This window comes from Apium graveolens, chromosome 4, assembly GCF_009905375.1.
Source record: "Apium graveolens cultivar Ventura chromosome 4, ASM990537v1, whole genome shotgun sequence".
Classification (NCBI taxonomy): Eukaryota; Viridiplantae; Streptophyta; class Magnoliopsida; order Apiales; family Apiaceae; genus Apium; species Apium graveolens.
In genome coordinates this window covers 316,641,435-316,649,083 of record NC_133650.1, presented here as the reverse complement: position 1 = coordinate 316,649,083, position 7,649 = coordinate 316,641,435, and the positions used below count along the sequence as shown (strand labels likewise).

General features: G+C 37.5%; 1 non-coding gene across 1 annotated transcript; it reads right to left on the bottom strand.

Annotated features, from left to right (window-relative positions):
- Positions 1–7,268: 7,268 nt before the first annotated feature.
- Positions 7,269–7,375, bottom strand: LOC141722398 (small nucleolar RNA R71). The gene has a single exon (XR_012575418.1). It is a non-coding gene; the product is annotated as a small nucleolar RNA R71 (small nucleolar RNA).
- Positions 7,376–7,649: the final 274 nt, after the last annotated feature.

Sequence of the window (7,649 nt, the reverse complement as noted above, 5' to 3'; positions counted from 1 at the left end):
ATATATTTTGCAACGTTAGACTTGTAAAATCTGTGCAATCTGCAAAATTTTCAATAAAATTGTGATATTTGTAGGATATCATTCAAAAATTGATACGTTTTGCAATAATTTAAGCTACATTTTGATGAAATAAACTGAACTATCAACTTATATATTTATAGGTGTTTATATTAACAGAGAGAGGAAAAGTACGTAGAAAGTCTGATATTTATAAAATGAGATACATAACAGAATAAATAAGCTTCCAACAATAGTGGTAGCTGAGACATAGAAAACACTCCTACACGTACTCTACTACTCCATTTATTTCTCCATGATCCTAAAAAGACTCTAACAGCTAAAGACTTAATCAAAACTACTACTGCACCTGCAATGCACGTCCACCAGCTATTTTCAAACATAATAAAAACATAAATAAAATATATATAAACAAGTTTAGATTAAATAAAACCAACAATCTCCCCGTAATCTAAACTTCTGTGCACAAGTCTTTAACACCCAGGAGCCTGCGCATGCGTTCGAACTTCACTGTAACCAGAGCCTTTGTCAAGGTATCAGCTCGCTCCATATCTGTGCTCACGTGCTTGATGACTATTTTCCCACACTCTACACATTCACGTATAAAGTGGTATCTAATGTCTATATGTTTGCTTCTCCCATGAAAAACAAGATTTTTTGCTAAGTCGATAGCAGATCTATTATCCAGATATAAAATCACGGGACCCACCTGACTTCCTGTTATCTGACTTAACAGTTTGCGCGACCAGATTCCTTGGCATGCAGCAGTAGTTGCAGCCATAAATTCTGCCTCGCAGGATGATAAAGCCACACACTTTTGCTTCTGCGACACCCACGTTATCAAGCTCTCGTTCAAGTAAAATACCACCCCACTAGTACTCTTCATGTCCTCAACGTGCCCAACTAAGTCACTATCTAAGTATCCAGTTAAGATATTATTTTCGCTGACACTGGAATACACCAAACCATACTGCAGGGTACCTTTAACATATCTCATAATCCGTTTTACAGCATTAAGATGTGTTACTGTAGGTTTTTCCATAAAGCGGCTAACTATACCCACTACATAAGCTATATCGGGTCGCGTGTGTACAAGATAACGCAGACCTCCCACAATGCTTTTATAACGCGTAGCATCAACCAATTCACCCTATATATCAGCTGTGAGTTGCTCTTTTGGCTCCATCGGGTATTTTGCCGGATTACATTCTAACATCCCGACCTTTTGTAGCACTTTCTTGGCATAGGCAGCTTGTTTGAGTTCGATATACCCCTTTCCTTGTTTCACCTCCATTCCCAAGTAGTATGAAAGCTTCCCTAAATCACTCATCTCAAATTTCACATTCATCTCCTTCTTAAATTTTTTGATTTCAGTGATATTTGTACCTGTGACAAGGAGATCGTCGACATATACTCCTACTATCAGAACTTTATCACCCTCCCTTTTTGTGTACACCGCATGCTCGTACGGGCATCTGATAAAACCAAGCTCTTCAAGTGTCTTACTCAGCTTCTTGTACCATGCTCGTGGGGCTTGACGCAGCACGTACAATGCCTTAATTAATCTGTACACTAGCTGCTCTTTTCCTGACTTTACGAAACCCTCCGGTTGAGAGACATTAACTTCCTCCAAAATTTCTCCGTTTAAAAACGCAGATTTCACGTCAAGGTGGTGTACCTCCCAGAAGTTTTTGGTAGCCAAAGCAAGCAGTAAACGAACGGTTTCGAGACGCGTTACAGGAGCAAAAATCTCCTAAAAGTCCACACCAGGAATTTGGACGTATCCTTTCGCCACTATTCTTTCCTTATATTTGATAATATCTCCATTTGAATCCCGTTTGAGTTCAAAAACCCACTTCAGATTAATGGGTTTATGACTTGATGGCATGTGGTCAACTCTCATGTATTGTTCCTTTATATTGCTTCCATTTCAATTTTCATCGCTTTCTCCCACTCCTGGCTTTTTCCAGCTTCTTTATAGTGGACAGGCTCTTCAACACCAACAAAGAACAATTCATCCCCTGGTTCTATCTCCTCTGTGTTGTTGTAGATATCGCTCAACCATCTGAGCTTCTTGGGTTCGTTGCTACCTTCAGAATTTGTGCTGCTGCTCTCATTATCAGAAACCGTATCTGGTGTTGTAGCACTCGATAATATATCTGTTGCAGGACTCGCAGAATCTGTGTGGTGGTTGGACATCCACAGTTTCCAGAGGCTAAAAAAAAAGAAAAGGTGGGGCTCAAACAATAACAAAAGCAAGCTGCTTTAGAGGCCAAGAACCAAGCTAAGAAGCCTGCAACCACAGATTCTGTAATGCCCACTATAACAGCTAAGACTCAGAATGAAAAAAAGCAAGTAGAATCAAAGCAGACTAAGAAACAAAGATACAAGCTCAAACCAAATAGGAGGTCGGATTTCAATGAAGACGAGGATGAATATATGCCAACCCAATCTACTACCTCAAGTCAAATAGCCATGCCCAAAATGGAATAAGATGAATTCAAGGTTTATCCTGACATGAATTTCCATGGTGAAACCATAATTCTCAAGGATAAACTTATAGATTGAGAAAGCCTACCTCTTCCTGATCTAAACATTCCAATCATATCCAAGCCAAAGAAGACAAAGTAAAGAGCAATCAAGAAGGTCAAGCCTGTCAGACTTCAATCCAAATCATTGGCCAAACCCAAACCAACTGTCAATAAGGGAGATCAACTCTTCATTTGTTACATCAAAGAATTCTCAGACATAAATCTTTATCTGGATGAGCTAGAAGAAGGTAGAGCTATTGATGCTTATAAACATCTTCCAGAAAAATTAGTGTTCAGGTACAAGGGTGGAAAAGAGATGACTTGGCCACTTCACAGAATTTTCAATGAAGGCTAATCTGTTTTGGTGAAAATTTTCTCCTCAATAAAGAAGAATTTTGGATTCAACATTATTGCCAAGAAAATGGTACTAAATAAAATTGAGGAGATAATGAACATCAAAAGAAACCCAAATGCACTCCCAAGAGCATTAACTATTCTATTCACTAGATAAAGAGTGCATTTGAGGCCTTACTAGATAATAGAGTTCAAAGATGAAAAATGCATCAGAAGATTCTTCAGATTGGAAGATCAGCTTAAGATTTCAAGCAATGAAACTCTCATGGATATGCAAGAAAAGCCGGATCAGACAAATGAGGATAAATCTGAATTCTACAAGCAATTTTAACACCAGATTGAAGAAAATAATGAGAAGTTGGGTAAGAAGTTCAGACAGTCAAGGAAATAATCTAAATCTGCTCAGTCTAGAGTAGCACCTTGAAAATGGCTTGTGAGACTCTCTACAAACCTTCCTCTATATGTTTGTCATTAATTTGCAGCACTTGTAAATTTTATCTACTATAATTCAGTCTGTATTCATAGGGTATTTTGTTATCATCAAGTTTCTCTTAATTTATGGCTATAATTCCAGTAGACATAAATTTGTGGAGATTGTTAGGAATATATTGTGTACTTGATGATAAGTTAAACAAAACACTTAGTAGATTTTATCTAGTAACTTTATAGCTTTCAATGGATGATCACTTCAATATCCGTTGAAAGGGTAGCTTATGTATTAATAAGTTTAGTAGCACATTTCTACATATTGTAATGCCTTAAAGAACTAGATATTGTAGAATATTTTAAGTCATGTTGAATACTAGATTGATATAAAAGATAGGTTTGCTAATTGTAAATATTAGATGTCATATAATCTTGTATAAATGAAATGGAGTTAACTGCTATAAAGATAGTCTCAAAGGATGTTCCACAAGGCTTCAACAGATGATCAACTAAATTCTCAACGGATGATCAACTAGACTCTCAACGGATGATCCAACAAAATCCCAATGGATGATCCCACTGAGTTTTAACGGATGATCTAACTGAGTTCCAATAGATGAACAAATTCAAAAGAGCAGTTGATAGTGACTTGACAGTCATATGCGTTGATTATAGGCAAATGGAATGTGGCAGCCTATTTACAGGTTTTAGGGAACAAAGAAGCATTTCCATTTCCATGCCAAACTGAAGATATTCAAAGATGCTGGATTGAGAAATAGAGAACCATGAAATTAGACTAGAAATATTTTGTCTTATTTGTTTGTCTTTTAATCATGTAACTTGGTGATATATAAACCAAGTGTAGCAAGTAGAATAGTATCCAAGTTAGTAGGCAATTACCAGAGAAATAGATAAAGTTATATCTGTAAAGAATTTCTCTATTCTTGTAAGTTCAACTTGTAAGTAGCTGTGTGCAAAGATATTGCATCACAGAGTTCTCATATTAATATATCTCTGTTGGATAAATTCAATCCACCAGAAAGTTTTTAAATACTTGTATTTGATAAATTTGTGTTTGATTTCTTCAATACTCTCATTCCGTACTTTAGCTAAATCAAACACTGATATATTCATAGTAGAATAGTTTTTAAAATTGAAAAAGTAGCCAGAATTACATTCAACTCCCCTTATGTTTGTTGGGAATAAAAATTGGGATAAACAAGAGCAACAACTTTGCTTGTGTTGCAGATGCTCCAAGAAAAAAATGTCAAAAATATGGCTCTGTTAATTATCTAACTCACCTTTGTAAAAAGGTTGTTAGTAAGCTAGGAATGGGAGCATGCAAGTACAATGAAGCAAAAACTGAAAATCCCTACTCATTCTGTGATAAGTTTGATTGCATACCTTGCAACATGAAAGTAATGATAAGTTGCCACAAGCTAATAGTTGATCTTAAGGAAATCAATATTAATTCTTCAGCTAAAAAGGATAATGCACATCATTCAATGAACTCTATTCTTTCTGAATCATCAAACTCTACCTCTATCAAATCTGTTAACAAGAAGAAAGTACCCAACACTGCTTGGGTTGCTAAACCCACTTAAACTCATTGTGCACAGGGCAAAAAGAAAAAAGTCATATGGATCACAGATAGTGGATACTCAAGACATATGACAGTTGATATGGCCCTGCTATCACAGTTTGAGGAGAAGGCTGGCCCATTAGTGACTCTTGGAGACAACAGCAAAGGTTTCACAATGGGATATATATGGCAAATTGATTTCTGGAAAAGTTGTCATTGAAGATGTATGATAAGTGGCATTTTATACCACTTAGAACGTCTTAAAATGGCTTAAATTGGTGTCTTGAAATCAAGTATTTTGTGTATTTGATGCGTTTTTCTAGTGTTTATGCATTTCAGGGTATTAGTTGCATTTCGGAGGAGGAATCATCAAGAATAAGCCTTGGCATGTGTTCACCGTTGAGAGAGGAAAAGAACGGGCAGATTACGGAGAAGAAACGGAGCAAACCTGGAATTTTTCCAGTAGGGTCCTGCGCGCCCGCGCAGCAATGCTGAGCGGCCGCGCAACAGCCTTGCGCGCTCGCGCAGAAATGCTGAGCGGCCGCGCAGGGTCGGGTAAAAAGTTGAATTATTTTAAACTTCTACTTCTGTTTGGCTTCCAACTTCAATGTAATCTGAGTTTTATGGGACTATTATATAAGTAGATTTGAGATGTTTTCATAGAGAAAAAAGAAGGAGATTATGTTTTAGATTGTGTTTTGCGCAAGGAGCGAAGGAGATAAGGAAGAAGACCGATTTAGCACACTGCAGCGAAGAGGAAGCATATTTTCTTGTGACTCTTGTTTCGTTGTAACGTTGGATGCTAGTTTTCTTGCTTTGACTTATTTACTCTTGTGACGTACTCTGTTTTAATATAATTAGTTTAGTTATTATTTTCTTGTGTTGTTTATCATGATTTCATATGAACCCATGATGGCAATAAGTTCTATTATGGGCTAATTGTGATCATGGGGTTGCAACAGATTTATTATGGAATTCTTTAGTTAATTGTTTAATACTTTAGTGTGTGATGATTGTATGATATCTAATATTGGTTGTGCGTATTCGTCTTATGTGCGTCGCGAACATATAAGATAGGGTGTTAATCTCTTGTGAAGCGACGGTGGATCTTGAGATTTAGAACTTGCCATGCTAGCATAGGTTCATGTACGTTGTGCATGATTAGTGGGTAACTCTAACAGTTTTATTTGCCCTATGTAATCAAAAGGAATAACTTGTGCTTAAATCGTTGTGTTGTCAATTTCTGTAGACATATAGGAACTCAACATGATTGATGACTACTCAACTTCTATCTTAATTGTGGATGCTTGGTAGAATGGTATTAGTACAATGAAAGTTGGCTTTTATGAGTTTCGTGTTATTCGATTAATATCATCACTGTCACATGCTAAAGGTAATAACAATGGCTATAGAAGGAAGTAATAATGAAGTTGTGATCTCATGAATGTTTTATTATTGATAAATTGAAGTGTTAGTTAAGTGGTTAATTAAGTAGTTAATTATAGTTAATATTTAATCAACAATTTTAAGTGTTATTATCTTAACATTGAGAAGTAATCATACATTGGTGAGTGAGTTAAATTAGACAATAAATTAGTCTGAGTCTCTGAGGGAACGAACTAGAAAGTATTCTATATTACTTGCGAACGCGTATACTTGCGTGAATATTAGTGCGTGTTTTTGCCCTAACAAGTTTTTGGCGCCGCTGCCGGGGACTCGGCGTATTTGTTTAGTTTATGTACTTACCATCATTGGTCATTAGGACTCAGTGATTAGGACGTAGTAGTTAATTACTCTTTTCGGTTGTGTTTCAGGTACTTTAGCAAGCGTTTATGCAAACTCGTTCTCGTGCTCGCAAGAGGACCTTAGATACAGCTGAGGAGAAAGACGAAGTTCTTGATACTCCGGAGAAGTTAGATTTTGAGGATTCGGATTCAGGAACTGAGCAGAAAGAACCAGTAAATATGGGATATCGTATTGTTCAAGCTGATCCAGCTCTTATGGATTTTTCTCGGCCTAAAATTGATGACATTCAGTCAAGCATCCTTCATCCGGCTATTCAAGCTAACACCTTTGAAATCAAGCCGGGCACTATTCAGATGGTGCAGAATTCTGTTTCTTTTGGAGGAGCGGCAACTGAAGACCCCAACATGCACATAAGGAATTTTGTCGAGATCTGCAGCACTTTTAAGTATAATGGCATGACTGATGAGGCTATCAAGTTGAGGCTTTTCCCATTCTCACTGAGGGATAAAGCTAAAGACTGGTTACATTCTGAACCAGCTGGGTCCATCACTACGTGGCAAGATCTTGCGCAAAAGTTTCTGGTAATGTTTTATTCAATGGCAAAGACTGCTGCTATGAGGAGTGCTCTTACTCAGTTTGCGCAGCAACCTACAGAATCTATGTGCGAGGCTTGGGAACGCTACAAGGAAATGTTGAGAAAATGTCCACATCATGGAATGCCGGATTGGATGGTAATCACTGGTTTTTATAATGGTTTGGGGGCCCAATCTCGGCCCATGCTCGATGCAGCAGCTGGAGGAGCCTTATGGGCTAAAAGCTATACTGAGGCGTATAATCTTATAGAGACAATGGCTGCAAACGAGCATCAAAACCCAACTCAGAGGATGACGTCAGGCAAGGTAGCAGGTATTCTGGAAGTTGATGCAGCCACCGCTATTGCAGCTCAGCTCCAAGCGCTATCAATGAAGGTTGATTCTCTGGCTACGTATGGA